The 22487-nt window shown below is 34.0% G+C and overlaps 1 protein-coding gene across 2 annotated transcripts in view; it reads left to right on the top strand.

Moving 5' to 3' along the window:
• The window catches only part of LOC111044788 (myocardin-related transcription factor A), a 178984-nt gene that overhangs the window by 18612 nt on the left and 137885 nt on the right, over positions 1-22487 (top strand). For both annotated transcript variants that reach the window (XM_039429759.1, XM_039429758.1), the window contains exon 3: positions 10521-10556. The gene's annotated coding sequence lies outside the window, so the exon portion shown is untranslated. The remainder of the gene's footprint in view (positions 1-10520; positions 10557-22487) is intronic.

Here is a 22487-nt window from a genome sequence, read left to right as displayed (position 1 = left end):
GTCCTTTTAGTATAATTAAACGGAATATATATCTACAGACAATAGAGCAATATATCTATAAAAGTGGCTCTGCACTATAAGAGGACGAGACATGTTCTGATTACTGATGAGATTTCCACCCATCGGGAGGTAGAACATTTTGCAATCACATTCTTTACTATAAAAAAACTCTTAAAACAGGTCTTCCCACAGCAAATAGTTTTGCAACTTGTCAACAACGATATATTTTTAGAGTTTATAAATAGAATATTGTAGTATGACTGTTTCAATTTCTGAAAAATATATTGTCATACTGTTTTTTCCGTAGCACGAGGCTTATTTGTGCTAATGTGCAGTTGTAAAAAATCATGGCTTGTGAGAAAAATGCAGAATTTATTGTCAGTGTCGTCAGAGAAATACCGTTGTCATTTATCTCATCTTGTTGGTCATTTGTAGATAATGTTTCTATTGGATTTTCTAAGAGAAAACTTTGTGATTAGTTCACTTCATGTAATACTTATTACTTTGGACACAAAACACAAGCTATAATGTTACTTATATTATGTAATCTAATGTTATTGTCAGGTATTTTGTGATATGAGGAGAACTAATTTTGTACTCGTTGATCAACAAAAAAGGATTCAAATTATAATTATGAAGTTTGAAAAAAATTTTGACCTTACCATGTAGATGACAACCCTCGTGAACAATATCCGGTGTAACTTTTTAGTCATATTTCAACAGCTACTCAGTTGAATTACAACCATTTTGGACGTGTAGTATTTATGTTAAGGTGCGTACAGACTTTTACGTCACGAACACATGCATCTCGCTTTTCATCAGCTGAAGTTCAACTCATAATATCTGTATTTTCACAGAAACAGTAAGATACAGCTATAATGAGCATATCATCAGCTAATGAAAAGCGAAGTGCGCGTGTTTGTGGCGCATAAGTCTGTACGCACCTCTTCAGTCGTTTGAGTAATGTAACTCGATGGTGGGTGTTTAGTGTCGCGTCTGCACACATCAGACCAAAACTTATTCAATTCCAATTCATCAACAGTCCACTTATTTTTCAGTTCTCAATGGTCTGTAATTCATCCAAATATTATCTGAAGTAATACACCAATATACAATTGGTGCCAAAACTACAATAATTATCATTTGCGCCTAAACTGTGTCACCAAAAGCGTTGGACCTGAACAAGTTTATGTCTCATTTGAGCAGACTCAGCATCCGACATAGACTTATTAAGATAAACTGTAACTAAAAATAAATCCTCATTATAGATAAATATTGAGCTTCTAATCATTGTTTCAACTAATTTAGCCCAGTATAATGTTCAAAGTGATTATCATTAGCTTTGCAAAAGTCTTTCAATATAACAAGGACTGTACCCATACAACATATTATATACTCTTTAAAGACTATATCACTACCTACATGAAATAATCAAACAAACATTTATTGACGTTTTTGCACAGCCACATTTGATATACTGAAGAAAACAGCAAATGTTTGTCGTGGAAGAGAAATGTGTTTGCAGCCTTGACTGTGAACATGACCGTTGTCGACTCGGCTTGTCAAAATGAATTGTTTTCGAGTAGCTTTTCACTTTTATTTGCACTCTCGAGCAACTGCGTTCAATTTTGAACTCATCCCGTACGCTTAATTGAATTAGGGAAGCTAGTTTTTGAAAATCAAAATCACCCGCCGACATTTAGCGAGGATAAAGTAGTTAGTTTATCGGCCACTTGACATTTTTGACTGCTAATTCTTCGACATATAGTACCGTTCAGTTTATTTGAGACCTTGGCTAGAACAAGTTCATACAGTTCGTAAGGTGTAGCATAAACTAAGACGTCACTGTGAGTGGAAAAGTAAGAATACAGGACGTATATAAGGGAGCAGACTAGGAACCCCATCTCCCGAAATCAGAGAATGTATTGTGTATCTGATTTAGTATTAAAAATTTTTCATGATTATAAGATATTATTATTATTATTAGCGTATGGCTTTGAATGGTGGGGAGACCCAAGGGTAGTTCCACCTCGCCGTATATAGTCCAAAGTTCCCTAATGGGAAACCGGACACTAAGGTTATTGTGAGCACAATACTTTAAATTTACACTTTAAGATATGATACGTAGAGATACTAAAGCAGTATACATAGGGACAGAAGTTTATGTTCCCAGCTTGAACTAATCATTGTATTAGTATTTTGTAATCATTGAGTTTGTTGATATTGATGTTTCTGGGCTAGAATAAGATATAATAATAGTATAAACCTGAGCTAGAATAATAAAAAGCGATATTTTGGAATTATGTTTGTTTATTATTGATTGAAATATTAATAAAAACAATATAAAAATCTTGTAGTACCCTTCATTTAAAAAAAAAACTTTAAAATAGTCCAACAAATAATTTCGACCCTAACTTAGGTCATTTTCAACTGAAACTAGTCGTTGATCTATTTTAATTACTAGTCTACACGATTTTTATATTGGTTTTATCAATTTGTTCAAAAGTAGCCCATGTTAGTGAAGTGTTTTCAATTGAAATATATACAGGGTGGGTGAAAAGTCCGAGAACGGCTCAATATCTCATACACAAAGGTAATTTGATGGTGGGTGTGATTGGGGATCCTACTTTAAATTGAAAATACTACATTACTATGACTTAGAAAATCTGGTCCGCCATGTTGAATGCAACTTTATTTTTTTAAATAGGAAGGTGGTCATGCAATACATGATTTCGATACAGAATTTCAAGCAAAAATGAATGGCGAAAACCGCATATTGATAAAAAAACCGTTTAGAAGATATTCACATTTTTAATCAATACTATTGAGAAAAAAGTATTAGAACAGCTTACTATCTGAATTTGAATGGCTGACTCACTTAAAGGAGAAACTTGACCTCTTCCAATTTTTTTCTTATTTTGTAGGAAAATGATCACTTGTGAGTGGAAGCCTTCATAACACTTTCAACCCATTTTGTCATCAATTTAAAAAATCCAAAGAATCGTTAACATGCTCTTTCATGGCTCTTTAGTAGTTGAATGGTGTTGATAATTTATAATAACTTTTATGAGTGTTCGATCAAATATATTTCGAAGAGGATTTGCTACATGAAAGGGTTCACAAATTCGCCAGTCACTTTCGATAAAGCGTACAATAAATATCGAAAAAAGAATGTGGAAATAAGGAGAATTATCACTTGTGCAAGTCTGCAGCTGTTGTGTGAAAAATCCTCTTCTAAAAAGTTCAGTAAATAAGTCAGGAATCCACCTACACAGTGTACAGGGGACAACCAGATATATATAATAAATGGTATCTCTGTCACACAGAATGAGAGTAGCTTGACAAAGATAGTAATAGATTTGGCATGAGGAACACAGAAAATCAGCATGCAAGTCTCATTTCATTCCAAAATTCAACCTAGTCACTGTCGTCTCAGGTCTCCCACTCATCTCTCCATCCTTCACCCGCGCTAGCTCTTCAATCACATCTCAATAGCCGTGTCAAGCATTTTCTTCGTCTAATATTTTCTCTCGCCTCCAAACAAAGTCCCAAATTAATGTCAACCTCTAACCTTTTCTGTAACGGAAGCCCAGAGTATATTCGAACTCAACATTTCGAAACGATTTCTTTTCATTCTCTATCTTTAGTTAGTTCATCACTACGTTCCATCAATTTTCTCATTCTAATTTGTGGGTATTCTTCTTTCTATTCATTTATCGGTCCCCCACTTCCTCACAGTTTTTCCTTCTCCTTCCACTTTTTGTCTTGTTCTCTCCTTATCAATTCTATTATTATAAATCTTTTACTTTTACTTTCTCCATTATATTTTTCCACGATTTTCTTCTCTTTTCACTCTCATTATCTATATAATCCACTATTCCTCTCTTTCTCTTTATACTTTTTCTCTCTTTTCCTTCAGTTTATGTTCTTCCACAATTGGTATTTTCTCCTTGTTCTCTATTTTTGTCGCACTTCTATTCCCGTTCTTTCCTCCTAATTTCGTCATTCTTATCTTTTCTCAAATTTTTCTATTCTTAATTCCTTTCGTCTTATCGTTTCTCTATTATGTTTCTATCTTCTTCCTCTCAATTTACCTTATATGCCATCTCCTATTTCTCTTCTCCCTTTCTAATTGCATTACCTATTCATATTCATCTTGTTATCCTTTCCATCTCCTATTGTTTTCACTCTTCTCTTCATTTCCTTCTTCCTCTCCTTGCTGGCTTTCCTTTATAACGCTTTTACCGCTTTTACATATATATTATCAAACATATTTTCTTTCCAAATTCCAATTAACGAAGGATTGAGACAAGGATGTAGCCTTTCCCCTACACTGTTTAATTTGTATTTAGATGAAGTTTTGAAAGAATGGAGTAAGAAGGTGAATGCGGGAATAATGATGGGACACGACGAGTTTTGTGAATACACTTGTTTTTGCAGATGACCAAATCCTTATACAGGAAACAGAGGACGACCTGCAGTACTCCATATATCAACTGACAAAAATATGTGTGGAGTATGACCTTCGAATTTCAGCTACAAAGTCAAAAGTGATGGCTTTCAAAGGAAAATGGCCAGTCCGAACAAAAATTGTGGTTGGAGATACAATCTTGGAGCAAGTTTCAGCCTTCACCTATTTGGGTTGTACTCTCACCTACGAAAAAGATGAAGATATTTTCAATAAGTTGAAATATTTCAATATATTTGTGGAACAATTCATAGAACATTGAAAAATAAAGTAAGGAGAGTCACAAAGCTGAAATTCTACAAGACCATGGCTATCCCAGTGTTGACGTACGGAAGCGAATCATGGGTACTAGGTAGAAAGGAAATCAGTAGAATCCAAGCGGCTGAGATGCGCTTTCTAAGGATTCTAAAGGGATGCACAAGAATGGATCTTCTCCGAAATGAGGACATTCGAGAGGAGCTTAAGGTTGAGCCACTGAATGAAGAAATTAAAAAAATCGAAATAGATGGAAAGCTCACATAGACAGAATGCCAACCGGTAGAATGCCTGTGAAAGCACTCAACTATAAACCAGCATGTAAGAGAGACGTTGGAAGACCAAGGAAAAGGTGGTCTTAAAACTAGACACGGTTTTAAGGTTAAATTTAAATTATATTTTTGATAAATTTTAATTTCCAAGGCTATTTTAAAGACCGGAACAGGCAATCATGCCTATTTATACCGTGGAAGTCAGAAGAAGAAGAAGATATTTCCTTCCAGTTTTCTTGTTTTCCCCTTTTCTCATTCATCTTTAATCGGTTCTTATCTTCATGTTTCTCAATTTATCGATTCTCTTCTTCTTCTTCCTTTGTAAACGCTTATATTAATATAATTTTTATCTAACATATTTTCTTTTCATTTTCCTTGCTTTCCCTTTTCTCATTCATCTTCATCGGTTCTTATTTTCTTGTTTTTCAATTTCGCAATTCTCTTCTTTTTCTTCTGCCTCCAATTCTCATTTTTTCAAAAATCATCCCAATATCCTAATTCTCTCCTTCTTTCCCACTTATTCTGTTCCTATAAGCAGCACCCACCACTAGTAGGATCACAAATTGTCATTAAAAAATAACTCCTACACCTCGCACATGACTGTTGTGCTCAGACATTTTTATTGGTCTACTGACATTTGGGGGATTATCAGTGGTAGTTCATGCTTGATGAGAATTTCTTGAAACGGAATCACTTGTTTTCTTTGTCTATTCATATGAACAAAATACCAGCACACTGTTGTGTGCAACTAAATTAATTATCCACTGAGAATGGAATTACATTATTTATTCATTCAGTAACTTTTAATACATTCAATCAATCGTTACAGGAAATGACAATTTCTTGAACAATAATTGTGAATGAGCTGTTTTATAAGTTACAGAACAAAATTGCAAAGAAAACTAGGCAACTTCAACCTTTTTGACTTTATAATTTGAAATAGCCTACCCCGTACCCCGATAAAAACCGGTATGAAGTTTTTCAAATTCCATCATATTTTTAAACTTGAAAAAATTCAATTTACAATTTTTCAATATCCCTTTGCAATTATGAAATTTTCTATTATTCAGTCCAAATCAATACTCATTTGTGATATTTTTTCCACTTCTTCTTTTATAAATACAGGGTCTTAATAACCATATCAACTATGTGGAGAATAGAAAGCATCATTCATCATAACTTAGTTCAGATCATTTTATATATCTCCCCCAAAGTTATATATCACCATAATTACAAATATATCGTTCAATAGTTAATGTTTCTGGTGTGAATGTATGAATTATTGCAGTAAATCTCAGTTTAACTGTTAACTGGTTGTTGGCTGTGAATCATAATTCAAGGCAGTTAACTGGTTGCTTGTTTAGCGATGCACATTTTGAAAATAACAGCATTCTTTTCTTGACACCTCCACCCCCTGATACCTCCTCCCCCATCGTCCATAGGGCGTGATGAGCCATCCCCGTGACGTCATCATAAGTCAAGAGGAAACATTTATATGGCTCCTTTAATTTATTATCTGGCAGTACACAGGCGCTGTATTGGTGTTTGTTTAGCACTTGCTATTTTTTCATCTTCTTTTCTTCATTTCGCTCCTCTTTCTTCTCCCATTTCTTTCTATTTCGGACTATTATAACTCTTTTTTAACATATGACTTTTCGTGGTCTAACCCACGTGCAAGACTTATATCTTTTGCTCGTCGTTCCAAACCTATTTGTCATAATCTGTGTGATATATCATATTCTATTATCCCTCACACATATTTTTATCCAGTTTTTCTGAGATTTCATTCTGCTGCTGAATGGGAGAATATGATAATAATAATACTATAAATACATTATTTATAATTATGTTGATACTGTGTATCCAGTCATCAGTATTAATGATCATTGTTTATATCTTGAATAATTCTTCTACCTTATTCTTGTCAATAGGATAATACTATCACTTCCGAATCACTTATTGTTATCGTTATTCTCATCTTTGAATGCCTCATTAAAGTTGAAAATATTGACTGATTATTAACTTACTCAGAGATATTTTGTTGACCTGATAAGTAGACTTGGTGACAACTCCTTTAAAACTGAAATAACCACTTGTGATGATGTTATAAACTATATTGGGTCCTTGGTTAACTAGTGAACCAATCAACTTTCAAAACAATGCAAAACTATGATATTAGCTAAATTCATTTGAAAAAATACCATTAGTTAATCTTCTAGGAATTTATAATGTATTATTAAAAACTCTATTTGCGAAATGATAATACATTGTAATAGGCCTACCATACTAATGAAAATATTAGATTTTTGTTGAGTGTTCCGCTTGAAATTTTTTATCCAATTTGTAGTAATTTTATTCGTTCACATTGAATTGAGTGTCAATTATATGTGGCGTTTTCTTCCGTATCTGGTCGAAACATCTCTCTCATTTCTATTCCTATTCTCTAAACGTTGCTGTGAATAATGATATGCTGTGTTTTTTCATTGAGGGTAACGAATTGAAAGAGCCAACTAATTAAGAACTCCGGAGCTCTTTCTCATGATTGTCAAGCTACCAGAAAATTTCCTGTTTTTCGCTGTTTTATCCTCTTGTAATATTTTGGATTGATCCTTTATTATATTAAGGATTGAAATCAGCTCATAGAGAAAGAGATTAATCATGAAAATAGTAATCTTGAGTATTGTCCTCAAGATAACTAAATACAGATTTAGGATTTCAGTATATCGCAATAATTACAAGGGAGGTATTGCCCTCTTCAACTTTTCTTCAAACAATTCGCATGAAGTCTGCTCACTGGAAATATAGTCGCATAAACCGTAGGATCGGCCCAAACGAGGTCGTAATACAGGGGTTTACTGTAATTTTTATAACCTCTTCAGGCCACTTACAATTGCTATGTTTAACAAGCATTTCTAGGTCTCAGACATCATCAACTCTATCTTTGTTATTGTCAGTGATTTGGCTATAAATTTATATTAACTGCCTGTTTTAACAATTCGCAACGGCCCATTTGTTTCAGGATAGATTATGTCTGCCTTTTTACACAAGCTCTCCCACTTCTTTTACTTTTATCTCGTTCGTTACAATTGGCAACGATTTTCCTCTTCTTTTTAATCATCGATTCACCTAATTGAGAACATCTGCAGGTGCTCAGGAATTATTTCGATTTATGGTGCAACGCAGACCTGAAGTCTGGTTGCCGAAATTGACTGCCTGCACAGGCCATTGAACGTGAAAAAAACAAACGGTCCATGCCAATGGCTGACAATGGGTTGTCGTAATTTGTGTGCCGTTGGCCAAATATTAACCTCATCTGAAAGGTTGATGGCATCTGTGCTTTACAATAAATCACTGTAAAAATTTGTACTGCTGAAACATTTCAAAAACATGACATTTTTGTCTTGCGAACTTTGTCTACAGGCTAGTGTAATTGATGTAATATTAAAACAAGTGAGATTATCAGAGAGATGTTTATGAGTAGTGCACATGTTAATCGTGATCTACCATCAAACAATTCTCTGATTAATTTTGGTTTGAGAATGATATTGGAAATAAGATAGCCATAAGATGATATCCATGAAATCGTTTTGGGCTTAAGCCTGTCGTACTTTTCTTAAAGTTGTGTAATACTTAATAATTGAATAAATATTCAATTGAAATGGGTGATATCCATAACAGCTCAGACTGTCAGGCTTTATAGTTTGCAGGCGATATGTATGGGGAATGTATTTGTATGGGTAATGAGAAGGATCATGAGATGAGTGGTTCATAGCTTTAGATTGGTTTCGCTTCCGAACCTCCGAAAATGTATTGAATCGTGTCTAAACTGAATACCTAATGTACCTAATCGCTAAAATACCATTGTTCAGGTAATGGCTACTTTTGTACCTCTAAAACAGATCAGTGGGTGATAGAGGAATCAGGAATATTGTATTGTTCAACGTTTTTCATACAATCTATTTCCTCATCTAAAAATACATTACATCTGATACCAAAGTAGCATCAAAGGTCCAAAATTTAAGTAGAGTAAATTCCATCTAAATACAATAAATAAAATAAATAGTTGCAAGAGGATTAAAGTTCAATTCTGTGGAATAAGTTCAAGGATACACATGAAATCAGCTATTCAGTATTAGTGATACTACTTTTCTGGAAGAATTTATTTTTTATTAGTGTTTATTTATAAGTGCGCTCATGTCTACTGCATGCAGCTGTTGGGCGAAAAGATTTAAATCAGGCAGCCGCGGGGGAATGGGTGGGGGGATGCGAACGGGTGGGTGTTGGTGGAAAAACTCTTACTAAAAATCAACGTGAATGTTTGTTTTATTTATTGCCAGCGTTCTACCCCATCGCTACATATCTATTAACAATGTTTATCAACTTCCTTTTGGCCACCTACTCCTTCTTCCTTCGTCTGCGCCTGCGCCCTCTCTTACCATTCTTACGTTATAAATGTTCGAAAAGAACACATCTTTGCTGGCTTGTTTATATTAATATCGCACGGCTATTCCGACATTTCTCATTCAAATGGAAATTACACCATCGGAAATCTTTTACCTATCATCACAATTATTTTATGGAGTTTTTTTATTGGCGGACTGCCAGCGACTATCTTTTTAAAAAATAGTGTAGTATATATTCCTCATTCGTGTCATTTGAGATAATAAATGAAGAAGCATGGAAAGCCCAAAATTGCACGTTTTATTAGACCTAAGGAGGTCACACATTCTGTGACATCCCCAATAAGCCTATAGTTTAGTGTAGCGTTGATGATTTCTAACGATATTTTCAATCCTTATTCATAATTTATTCTAAATACAAGTAATACTAATTCAATTCAAATGTTTTTTTTATTCAAAGTAATGCATTTTTTACCAAGATTCTTCCAAGTTCAGCCTGTGGTTAGAGTAGTATCTAATGCAGTATTTGAATCTATTCACCTTCATAATTCATCCCATTACCCAAAAAACGTCTATGACTTACAATATGAGTCATTAGACCACTCTAGATATTTTTCTACTCATAAAATGTGAAATTTAGTGTTTAGGTTCAAATAAATTAATTTTAATGAGCAAAAATTATTTGAAAATTTACATTCAGTAATATTCAGTCCATTTGATGAAAAACTGTGGATGGGAAGAATGGAATGGCAAATTTTCTTGAAGTATCTTGTAATATGCTGTCCAGTTTGTAATCTCCCAACTTTGGTCTGTGTTTTTCTACAGTATCCACTTATCTATGAAGAACCTTGATTGAAGTCCTGCATTCGATATTCACCATACTTGAAGACTGTATGTTGTACATTGGTAGCACTTTTACACTTCCTCTAGCTTTTCACTAAATCACTTCTTTTCTTTTCTATCATTTGAATCTAGAAACAGCAAAGTTTCATGTGTGAAGTTGAATTTAAAATACATCAAAAGTATGGGAAAAGTATTTATTTAAATCATTCAAATTTTAATAATAGAATTCGGAAAAACTGAAATTTACGATTGAAAAAATAATAATACCTTTATTTTTTACAGGACCTGGCAGTTTGGATACTTCTCAGTTTGATTAAGGTATGATTCTAATTCATTATAATATTTTGTATCTATTCTATAGACTTTTTGTGTACTTTATAGATTGTATAAATATTCTGTATTCAGACTTTGATTATTTTTATGTTTACAATACTCGAGACGATCTTAAATGTACTCCGGATGGTTTTTTAGAGTTATTAATTATTATTTTCAGTTTCCTAACACTGAATTGTTTTAGAGTCGAAAGTGCCTACGTGTTGATTGTAGTTTTCCACTGGCATGGCGTCAAAATAAAGGACTGGTGAAACAGTTTTTCTGTCGGAAAGCAAGATTTATGTCTGAAAGGTTTAACGGCGAAACAAGTTCGTCGCATTTCCTAACAGCTTGATAGAACTTATTCGAGATCGGCCTATTATACGAAGATATAGTGTCGCCGATGCTTGTTTACACGAGGAATATAGTACAGGAAATTAGAGAATTGAGGAGAGTTCTTGACAAAACTGAGCCTCCCTGACGGTGACAAAATATCGTAAATATACGAAAAGATGTAATAGAAATACTAACAAAAGGCCTGCTTGATAAGTGTTGATTTTTGTCGTAAATTATACGCTTTATTTTTCTCACTATTCTGGAAATGAAAACAAAAGTGACGAAACCGTTTCGGAGTATTTTGTTGGCGGGGTTGTCCATGTCCACTCTTCTATTCTTCGGCTCGCGTAGGCAAAACGCGAAATATTTATGGTACACGAATTCTCGTAAATTAAGCTCTCTGCCTCAAGTTCTTGAATCATTTTTACAAATTTGTATAACTTTCATAATTTTTTATAACGGTGTTTGCTGATAGATTTGTCATTCATTGCTCTATGCTATATTGTGGCAGTATTGCCTCGTTAATATTAAATTTGCTTTAACTTGTGTACACCACTGCGATTCGCATGACGGCGACGATTTCAACGATTTAACCACTGCTTAGAAATCGCCCCTATCCCGTTGCCGTCATGCGAATCGCAGTGCAGAAACTGTCTTCATGTGGTTAACCAAAGTGGAGCCTTTGACAAAAAATCGCAATTTCATATATTTAATATTATGGAGCTGTTGTAAACTTCATCCTACGTTCTGAAGACATTAACAACCAGAAAGATGTAGGGCATATTTCGGTGGCCGCTGCCTCTATGAGCAGTAAAGTGCTGCTTTAATTGTACAAAGACAGAGCCAGCTTCTTTGACAATAACGCCATTCTCAAGGTAATTAAGAAATGTCATTAATCCATTTTTAACTCATTACCGATGTACTATTTGGAAGCAGACAATTTTAGTTCTGGTGACACTATTCCGGGTTTATTCCAAGGATGGGTTAAGTAGTTGGAATGGACATCTATTGCTCATTTGTAACTTGAATTTCAAAGTGACTTTTGATTCATGAATATATATTATCAGTTATTTTTAACATGTCCACCATCTCACCTTGTAAGATTAGCTAGTGAATTGAGAGACCATATATTTGCTGCAACTCATATTTTCAATGAATTTCTAGTTGCTATATTTTGATTTCAGTTTGAACTGAAGTAAAGTTAATGAACAATCTTTGGAAATTCCCCCGAGCCAAGAAAAATCTTTCCCTCAAGTATCATAACACGAGAATCCATGCGATTGGTATTGATATTCATTATAATATATTTATTGAAATGAGTAGTTGTAAATTCATTACACTTTTGTTGGTTTTCGCCTTGATTAATGTTTACATGGATATTACTCCCTCTAATTACTAATCTAGTAACTGGTTTCATTCTCTCTCACTCAGCTCACATTGGATTCAAGAAAATAGAATTGCTACTCTCTCATTAGCTAGCTTGTAATCGGTTTTAAAGCTGCTTATGCTCTGGGAAAGTAGAAATGGAAAGTTACTGGCAGCCAGTGCTGGTTGGCTTGACTGGCCAGTCCAATGGATTTTGACAAATCCATATACACCTTTTGTAGGAGGTCAGTGGTTGAAATAAAATAAATGAATAAATAAGTCCCGGTTAGTTTTATCATTGAGTAAAGATACAGTTGATTATTGTTTGCCTATGGTTTCATTCTCAAGCTACTACCAAATTCTACAGGACAACCAATATTTGTCCACTTTGAATGAAAATTAGTGTTCACACAAGGTTTCAAGTGAGATTTTGTCATCGCCTGTGTTTAGAAGAGGTGCCACTTGGTTGGATGTTAGAGGAGGAGCATTGATGGCTAGAGTGCATCTCCCCTCTGTGATCAGTGATCAGTGATCTGGGTTGGGTGCTAAGTGACATCTCCCAGTCACCTGTCTCACTGTTGCACTGAGATTCACTTCAAAATGTCAGAATTTGTTCGAAGTCACAAGATTGATTGATTCTTCTGAAAAACAATTAACTCATCGTTTTAAACTTTTCACTGTGAAGTCTTGGGTATTGGCTAGAACAAGATATTTATTCTATTCTCACTTGTAAATTGTGTGTTTGAAAACTACACCAACATTGAATACATGTCGTTCTAGTGAAGGAGAATCATAGGCTATTCAACTATCACATTCGATTAATGAAGTACAACACATTATTTTCTTGTTCTCTGGGAAGTTTGTTCCTTACAAAGCTCTGTCTAAAGCGACTGTGTCTAAGTTTACAATCTTTTGAGCAGATAAATACTCTATCTCTTATTGTTGTTAGTTGTATGTCCAATTAAAACATCGTTGTTTAACATTGCATTCTAGATATTGTAATGCTCTATTATGAGAGAATATTATAGATTTTTGAGATTCAATTTCTCACAAGAATCAGTTGTGACAACTCCCACAAGTAACAACTCTTATATCAGTCAGAATTGAAAATTACGAAATGAAAATTTTTATACAGTTTTATTCTATTGAAACACACAATGAGAAACTATCGAGTACCCTTTATATTTTAGTACCCCAATCAATAGCTCTAATAAGAAGAGTGAATTATCTCATTTAAAATATGGAGAGACTCCTCTAAATTAGTTCAACAATTCTTTTTCATGAATTTATTGAAAACAAAAACTTCTCGTATATTTTAACTTATTCAGTTCTACAAATCTTTCAAAACTTCTTTCTGTGTTATTGAAAGATTTTTCGTTGCCACAAATTCCACGAGCGCACAATCGTTGTTTATCTCATTTTTTTCAAAATATTTGACCCTGCCTCCTCATGTAGGATCTCGCTTCTTCTCCAATTATCGACTAATCCTGTTCGTTGTCCACCATTTTTCTCCTTCATCACTGCACCGTTTCGAAAATCCTCCATCAGCTTTCCGTCAAGGGATATTCTCTCGCAATCTTTCCCTCCTAATCATTCCAGACATTTTATTCTTTTATTTAATCCGTACATGAGATGTTGTCTCCTGTAATCTTCTAAATTTCATAATATCGTTGTTATTGTGAAGAGCTAAGGAGTCAGTTGCTTGAATTTTCTATTATTTCTTTAAACAAAAATGGCCAATCTTCACGTCATTCATCATCTATCATTCAAAAGACTAGTTTTGACTGAGTACTGGCTTTAAGATTAGTAAGCTTCAATATAATAAAGATTTTCAAGTTCATTACCCATAATGTTGTAATATTTTTGTTGTTCATTGGCTTCATTTCTGAAATTGTTGAAACAGAAGAATTCTTTGTACTCTGTTACCATCATCTCACTGCAAATACTAGAAATGAGGAGTTGGTTGTATTTCCATTGTAACCAGTCCTAGAAAAGGTCCATAAACTATTATTATAACCCTCTACTATTATAGTTAATCGCATAGCATTTTTAAAAAGTAACAAGTCTGATTTGAAAAAATACGTTGGGCTTTTCGATTTATACTACTATCAACTTGAACTGAAAAATTGAATTTGAAGAAAATTTTGGCGCTCTTCCTGAAGAATTTTGAAGAATTTCCTGTTCATGCTGAGTGACCTTCTAGATACCTATAGTCAAATTCATTTTAAAAAGGTGTCAGCATTCATTATTAATTATGACATCAAAGCTTCATTCAACCAATGCTGACATCTCCAAGTGAATCTCACTATAGATATAACTTTGTTGCTGTTACTTTTGGCTCTCAACCTGAACTCAACATATTCTTCTACTCCTCTTCCTACTCCTCCTAATCCTCCTACTTCTCCTCTCATCCCTTGTTTTCTTTTCTATTTATTTGGAGATTATCTAGTTACTTTCCTTGCCCTATTACCATAGGTGAGGAAAGTATTGCTTTCTGAAAAAAAATAATGTACCCCAATTTCTATACGTTTCAAGGTCCCCTTAGTCCAAAAAAGTGGTTTTTGGATATTGGTGTGTGTGTGTGTGTGTGTGTGTGGTGTGTGTGTGTGTGTGTGTGTGTGGTGTGTGTGTGTGTGTGTGCGAAAGCTCTATCAACTGCCACAAGTCCCATATGTGCCGTGCTATGAATTTGGAATTTAGAATTTAGAAGCACACACAATATAACTTAATAAAAGGGATGCTTGATAAACATACCTAGTGCTAGAGAATGGGAATCCAGAAATGACAAGAGAGACAACTAAATAGAGAGAAGATATCAAATATATTGTCATAACCTCTTACAGTTAAATTCAACAGTTGATAAAACAAAATGAAGTTACATCATGAAAACCGATAATACAATCACTAAATTTTGAAAGTTATCTCCAATATAGCTAATTCGATAGATCCTATTCTGTCTGCTTGAAAACGTTTTAGATTGAATCATGATAAGCTATAAGGACTCTAATTTCAGAAAGAAGAATCGGAAAATATCATTGATATTTCTCAGAAGTTAATCATAAATAACAATACATATTTTAAAAGAAAGATCAGCATAGATTCAAGATTTAAGATTCAAGATTCTTTATTGCCAGAAGAACTTTACATTGCATGAGCAAGTCAAAAAACAATAATAATAATACAACACTTGTGAAATAAAAGAGAAATTATGATATAAAATTAAGCATCAAGACAATAGAAATCGTACAATATATGAAAATATTGAAATAACAATTTGTCTTAGTTAGAAACAAACTAAAATTCATATTAATAATAATTAATAAGTTATTCAGTTTTACCAAAAATTAAAAGGTACATGTTGCATAATGAGCATTGATTATATTGAACACTGAAGATACTCATCCACCGAATAGTAGGCACTCTCTGTCAATTTATTTTTCAAAATCTGTTTGAATTTATAGATTGGCAGCTCTCTAATTTCTAAAGAAAGATTGTTATAAATTTTGGCTTGTTGAAAAATATGGCTATCTCTTGTCTTGGAGAGTCTTATTTGAGGCAGTGATAGATCATTGCCACGTCGAGTGGAGTAAGAATGATTGGCTCCCAGACGCGGAAAAGATTCTATATTCATTTTAACATATATTACGGTATGAAGAATAAAGAGAGAAGGAAACGTTAGAATTTTCAGACTTCGGAAACTTTCCTTGCAAGACTCTCTGTTCCTCAAGTTATTCAATACTCTCACTGCTTTTTTTTGCCAAATAAAAACCTTTGTTGCATGACAAGAGTTGCCCCAGAGACGAATTCCATAGGAGATGAGGGATTGGAAAAGTCCATAATACACAAGTAACAAAGATTCAGCATTCAAAGACAACTTGAGTCTCCTAAGAAGAAAAACAACTCTGGAGAGTCTCCTGCACAAACTCAAGATATGAGGCTCCCAACCCAATCTTCTCTCCAATGTAAAACCAACAGTTTGACATTATTCTTGACATTAGTATCCTCAGGCGGAGCCCTAAGGGAGAAGCATATATATTCAGTCTTAAGGGCACGCCACACCAAGCTCGCTACCGCGGCGGTAGCGAAGTTTTAAAAATCGCTAGCCATGTATTCAGGTTGAGCGCGCCACACCGAGTTCGCTACCGCGGCGGTAGTACGGCGCACTACCACCTACGACCGCCTGCTAGGTGATTCAACAAAAGTTCGCTGAGAGGTAGTACGGCGGACAAAGCGAGCTCAGTGTGGCGCGCTCAACCTGAATACATGGCAGGCGATTCGAAGAGGTAGCGCATAGTGCTGAGTGCTGTAGTCACGCCCTCCCCCCACTACTAGACTCACTACTCGGAGACTACCGCTAGCGGACGTTTTTCGGTGTGGCGTGCTCAGCCGAGAAAACTACCACCAGCGGTACTACCTCGGCGGTACTGGCGAGCTTGGTGTGGCGAGTCCTTTACTCTCATTAATGACTAGATGATTTGATTCAAACCATAATTTTGCAGAGTTAAGGGCTCCCAACATCTTAGATTTAACTTTTTCATAATTTTGGTCAGAGGATATCAATGTCATGTCATCAGCATATAAAAAAGATAACGTTGGAATGTTACAATACAGATCATTAATAAAAATAAGAAAAAGAAAAGGGCCCAAAACAGAACCTTGTGGGACACCTGCCACAACATCTCTAAAGCCAGAACATTTACTATTAATAACAACCCTTTGCTTCCAATCAGATAGGTATGATTTTATCAGCTTCAGCTCATTCCTTCTCACTCCATAGAAGAAGAGCTTGTCATAAGACGTAATAAAAATTCTTAAAATTTCATAAAATTCTTAGAACATTTAGAACACACTTGGAAACTTTTAAAACACTATCAAAACATTATCAAATATTAATAATCCCCAATAATATCTATTCTGTATCTTTATATCATGAAAGCTGCAAAGATAAATATACCTCAAGTATCACATCACGGAATTCTACATAGGAAGACTATTCAAAAATATGTGATGTCAAAACAAATTTATAAAAACTAGGGTCCTTGAAACTTCTATGCGATCGTTTACAACTTTAAGACCAAAATTATTTTAAAACATTAATTTATCAATAAGGGACCTTTAAACATTTCATCTACTAATTCAACTTTTAGTAGTTTAGTAGATTATAAAATATTAATTTAAAGAAAACTGAAATTCCCAGCTGGATCCTTACAGAGAAAATATGGCCTCACATTTCAATGTAAAGATACAACCGAAAATCTATTACTCAAATGAAATAAAAATTTGTAATCCCCAATAATATCTCAAAGTTATGATTTAACAAAAGGTCTAATTCCGCACGTTTTAATTGATTGAATGGTTCACGTTTTACACCCCTCCCCTTTTTGAAAGTCTATAGTTACTAAAACCCATTCTGCCACATCCAGAGTTCCTGGGACGTTTGTTTAATTTGGAAAAAGTTGTTCAATTTGAATCTAGGCTCGGTGATCGAGCTCTACACGTCCAGATGGACAGGAGACAGCATACCCCAAGCTTCTAGGACTGCCATCGATTCAGAGGCATCTCAGCGTCTTAAAGACACACGTTCACGAAACATTCATGAACCCGTAAATTGATGGACTCGTACATTGATGGACCCGTACTTTGACCGCTGTTAGAATAAAAAAATAAACTAGGATAATACAAATTAACTCAACTTCAGTTATATCATAAAGTCAACCTACTTTAGGTTATATAAAACTCAAATCAATACTTATTACTTTAAAACACAAATAGACATTACCTACTTGATTTAATAGAAAAGAATTTATTTGTAATCAGGTTATGCCCTTTATACAAAGAGATGAGTACATAGTATTCCATAATACATAATTCACAAGTTGATTGAATTTCTTCATAATAAGGTCTTTCGAGTATTTTTGTTAGTTTGTTCAGTCTGTTCTCTTACATAAATAACATATGGAGTGTAATTTAAAAAAAATAAAGTACATGATAGGTGTTTCCTAAATAATCAAGAAAGCTTTTCATTAGAATCAACAAAACAAATGAAATCTATAACACAAAATACTGTCTTTTAAATTTAGGTTAATAGCTTCCTCTTCAAAAAAAAAAATTAAAATAAAAAAATCTCAATTCCTTCTAATAGGTACTCTACATTTCTACATATTACACTTAAATCTATCTACCACAATAAATTTAACACTTTGATGGAAGCTTTTATCGATAATAATTTCCTTAATTATAATTATTATAATCTATGACATACCTTTCGTAGCGGTTATAGGAGGAAAATTTCCATTGTGAGGTGACAATTTGATATCCTCTCTTCTTAATTAAAGCAATTACTGAGGCGGAAAAAACTAAATATGCTACTGGAACAGAAGGTTCCAGAGCCAAATACTACCAAGCCTAAAAGCTGGCATAAAAGCCATGATTAACACAAAATACTGTGACTACATTTTGTACTGCTTACAACAGAGGACAGACGCTGAGTGAATCCACTATACGCTTGCCTTGTCGAGGACAGCTGTGTATGGCCTCACTAGATAGGAACCTAACCAACGTTAACTGTGATTGGCAGTTACTATTTTATTGAAAATATTCATCACAATTTCTGCCAATAGAATGGAACGGTACAACTATAATTTAAGATACATTCTCCCACCAAGTGACAGCTATTTTCCAAATTCCTAACCAAATAAGACACGATTGATAATCAATCAGACACAAATTCCTTGCCTTATAAGGTCATGAACCAGACTGATGCTCCAGGAAAATCGTTGATTTTCTTAATACCATAACTTCTATGCACACACTTACAGAGTCGACACAATACAACGCAGAAAAGCAAACCAGTGAAATAAAGTTTCATAACAGGCTGACTTCTCATGATAATTCACATAATCCTCATCATTCACAATTGGAACAATGAATATTGTCACACATATCTGTAAAAATTCCAGGAGCTCCACCCCATCTAAGCAAAGTTTGATTTTAGATTCCCAATTATCAGGCTCCAGATACAATTCAAACAATTTCATAAAACAAACATACAAATTTCCAAGTGGAAAAGATTGAGCATGAAAATCTCTACAATTAATATTCAGTAACATTTTCACCTAAAATTTAAAATAAGCTCGAAATTCGAGAAAATGTTATTATTTCAATTGCAAACTGTTGGCAACTGTTGATTCTATTAAATCATTCACTATGAAGAGATAGCATACTTCGTGTGTCTCCAGCGTTATTGTCCTGTCACCAGCTGGCTCAGATCTTTGAATAGTAGACTTGGAGATGCGCGTGAACACTAGTGTCAGGTGATAAATTTTCATAACGGCAAGGAAAGTTGTATGAGTGCGCCACACTAGATTTTTTTGAATAGATTTCCACTATCATGAGTGTTATATAGCTTGCAATAATAATTATTATGCATCCTATACTATTAAACGAGCAACTTCTGTTCATTCAGAACATAGTATGTTTATAATAAAGATTCGATTGCACTAGGTCTCATCCCTGGGAAAACTCGCTGAAGCACATTAAAAGGATAATTATTATTCATCCTTGGAAAAACAGCTGATAATAATTATTTTGTCGTCTGTTGGTGATGAAAGTTAGTGAGCGAGTTCATGTGTGTGGGACTGTGTCAAAATTATGACTCAGCTGTTGAACTTTTGTAATCATTCAATCAGGTTCTTAGTGCCGGTTGCATAAAAGCCGGGCTATTTTCAATCCTGATTAATTCCAGTAGATCCGTCTTCTCTGATGTGCAATTGGGCCTTTGTGAGGAAAATTTTTGCATTCCTCTGGGAATTAATAGCAATTTACTGTGATTAGGTAGAACATTTCTGTATGCATATTATTATGATATTTCTCCTCTCGTAATAAATTTTTTATGCTTTTGTACTCCAGAGCGAAGCTCGGTCCCCGATATTTTGTTGTTATGTACAGTAGTGTGTTTTACGTTATGACACCTTGGTCGTCATCCCTTGTTTTCTTTTCTATTTATTCGGAGATTAGCTAGTTTTTGACGAGATTTCCAATATCAACTGTGTAATATAGCTTGCAATTATGTATGTGTGATTTGCTATGTACAGTAGAGTGTTGTAGCGCTAGGAGGAAACACCTGAGCATAAAGTGTGACCTGGATACGTTCAAGTGTGACGGTTTGCTGTGATTCGCCAAGTGTCCCATGAACTATTGCCAGCATTCTGTCTCTCTCCGGTCTTCTTTCATTCTCCTTTCAGCAACCTCTCTCGACTATCTTCTTTTATTGGATGTTTATTAAAAAAAATGTTTTTAGAAGAAAATTATCCTGCTCTTTTCATTTTTCAAAATAAGGCCAAGATCGATAAGTGAAGAATTATTATATTTTCCGTTTCAAGATTAGCTTGATGTTTTGTGAGATTCAGCATTTAGACATCATTTATCTTTATTTCTATGGATTTAGTATGAGGCTTGCTGAGATAGCTTTTGAACAACGGATAGAATGATGAAAAAATTATTGTAGGATAACTTATGAACATATTGTGCAAAAAGTAAAATTCAGTACTTGATTTTGAGCTGTCGTGTAGTATATTAATATTTAGTGTGGTGTATTTGTATTGTTTGTTTCGTGAGACTTCTGTCAATTTATCATTTTTACTATAAGAAATACATTAATTGAATTGAACTTATGAATGAACCTCAATGGAATTTGAAGACCGGGACATTTGTTGGATACTAATAACAAATTTTCCTCCTTTTATCTCTTCTTTACAAGACATGTCCTTCCATCTTTCTCTTCTATTTATTTGATTGAAAGGAAAAAATAATGTAGTAGCAAATTTTATTGTTTGAATTAGTTATAATCTTCCTCTCCAAAATACAGGAAAGTTGAATATATTGAGGAACAATAGATTATCAAATAGATTTTAATTCATAGGAAAATTTTTAAACATTTCTGGAAGATCCAGTTTATGAGAACGTTTAATTCATTTTTCAAAGAGTTGGGCAGTATTACAATGATGCTCATAATGAGAGAGATGAATTTCAACTACTAGAAAGTATGAATGTTCCAATGGAAGTAAGATTGAAGCAAATAAGATTTGCGTAAGGCTGTGAAATTTAGATCGTAAAATAACTTTTTCAAGTTCATCTCTATTTACTTGCTTTAAAAATACCGAAATCCAAGTTACTATAATTTATAAAAGAAAAGCAAAGCAAAATACATTCTCATGAGTTACAGTGCTGAGTTTTGGACGTCTGTCCTCTCTTAATTTTTCGTCCCACAAGTATTTTAATCCCAGAAAACTTTTATTCTCTCCTACATCAGAACTAGTTTCCCGACTAGGTAAGTAAAATTCTTAATTTATTAAAGTTAATCCACTTGTCAGATGGAATTTTCTGGTTTTATACAATACTATATTTTTATTGTACAAATATTTCTAAATATCTCTTCATTCTGGCTCATCATATTCCTGTAAATCAAATTATATTATTATATCAGTTGTTCACATGAGGAGGAACAGGATTTATGCATGTGTTAGGTAAAGCGATTTGAGATTCTACAACTACATATTTGTTTATTGGATATTCACTTACAAAAATCCATGCCTGAACAATAGATACAAAATTAACTTCGAATACAGTTTTTTAATAATTGAATACAAATTATTGGTAGTTTGCCAATCAATGTGAAGGTCTGCCATTGGTCGAAGAAACACGCCGTTAGTGGGCGGATCATTGAAACTAAAGGTGGGAGGGAGAAACATTTATTTCTGTAGTTGTAGTTTGAATGCTCCTCCCTCTATGGGCGTGTCTTGTCTCGGCCAATGGCTGACTTTCACCTTGTTTAGTCAGTCAACTGTTCTCACAGTGAAACATCAAACTGCTAAATTCAAGTCAACTTATCTCTCATCATCTTACTTACTATCAACCTCACACAAGTCTCATACAGTACTCATGAAGTTTCTCACCCTTCTCAAGGCATCATACTCATATCATACTTGCTAGATTTAGAGCCGTATTTAAAAACGATTCCTGATAACTTTTTCGCTATCATAATCCTGAGGGAAGTGATGTTCGGAAGAAAACTTTTTTTCGCGATGTTTTCAATTTGATCAGAATACTTAAATTTCCTTCCAATCCTGAAACTTTTCCGGCACTACTGTGATATCGGTGATAATATTCTACATTCAATTCCGAGGTTAAATAAAAAAATTGAGAAAGTTGCACGATTTGTCAACCCTGTAATTTCTT

Source organism: Nilaparvata lugens, chromosome 5 (genome assembly GCF_014356525.2).
Source record: "Nilaparvata lugens isolate BPH chromosome 5, ASM1435652v1, whole genome shotgun sequence".
Classification (NCBI taxonomy): Eukaryota; Metazoa; Arthropoda; class Insecta; order Hemiptera; family Delphacidae; genus Nilaparvata; species Nilaparvata lugens.
The sequence above is the reverse complement of the archived record's forward strand: the minus strand, read 5'-3'. Positions and strand labels throughout refer to the sequence as shown.